The sequence below is a fragment of the Pteropus medius genome, unplaced genomic scaffold (genome assembly GCF_902729225.1).
Source record: "Pteropus medius unplaced genomic scaffold, Ma_sr-lr_union100, whole genome shotgun sequence".
Classification (NCBI taxonomy): Eukaryota; Metazoa; Chordata; class Mammalia; order Chiroptera; family Pteropodidae; genus Pteropus; species Pteropus medius.
The window spans coordinates 706096-707395 of NW_024354498.1; positions in this window are offsets into that span (position 1 = coordinate 706096).

A 1300-nucleotide genomic window follows, 5' to 3' on the forward strand; every position below is an offset into this window, starting at 1 on the left:
CTCTGATGCTAGTACCTTGGAAGTGACTGAGAAAATCCTTAGTTTTCAAACATTTTCTAGGTTCCCATACAATCCAGCCATTTCAGTCTTAGATATTTACCTAAAAAAGGTGAAATTATATCCATACAAGGACTTGTACATGAATATTCCTAGCAATTTTATTTGCTGCCAGTAAAAACCCAAACATTCACCAATAGGTGATGGATAAGAAGCAACATGGCATGTACGCATGATATAAAATAATATAATACTCGGCAGTATAAAGGAATGAGCTATTTATACATTAAAAACATGGCGAATGGATATCAAAATGACTAGGCTGATTGAAAGAAGCCAAAAAATCTGTATCTTCACCCATCCATCTATACTGTATGATTTCATTTATGTAAAAATATAGGAAATGCAAGCTATAGTGGTAGAAAGGAGATCAGTAAATTACAGACAGGAAACTTCTAGAGATGATGGAAATATTCGTTGTCTTGATGATTTTATGAAAGTATGCACATCGGAATTTCTCAAATTGTACACTTTAAATATGGTCAGATTTATTGTATATCAATGATACCTAAGTACATTTATTTTAAAAGGATATTTTAGGTTCAGAAGTTGAGGGACAGTAGATGCTTGACTTGCCCTGGGTTCAGAGGAGGGGTATTTTACTTGCTATCTGATGACTACATCTTCCACATAGTCTGAACTTTCTCAACTTGTATGTGAAGTGAAATTCTTCAGAATTGAAAGGTTATTTTACGTGAACAAAAAAGGCAGGCACACATGGGACCCATAATGGGCTCTCAGTGATTCATAGCTGGTGTGCATCAGCACAGTGAGATTGCTCTTCTCCTAATAGGTAACTGAGATCGCTGTCTAAAAACAACAGGCTCTGTGGAGTTGGGGGTACAGATCGCTTTGGCAATATGGAGCAATCTGGATGGTGAGGAAATCTGAACTGGAGCTTAAGATGGCAGAAAAACGCTGGTGTTCTAGAAAGTAGTAGAAAGGGAGATGAAGATGTGTCAGAATAGCTCATCCAAGTAAGTTGCTCCATGATATATTATTAGTGCCCGATAATTATTTAATTGGTGGATGAATAGACAAATGGATGAATACTGCCTAGGGCTGGTCTAGGGCAAAGGAAAGAACAGGAGACAACCCTTTCTTTGCATCTCTAGATAAGTAGGTTGGTTAGATTTTCTATGTAAAACATATTCTAACTTCCAGACAACTGACTAAAATTATTTGGACACCAGCCTATGTCCTGTTCACAATCAATAAACATGTCTTGTGCTGTGTTGTAGGA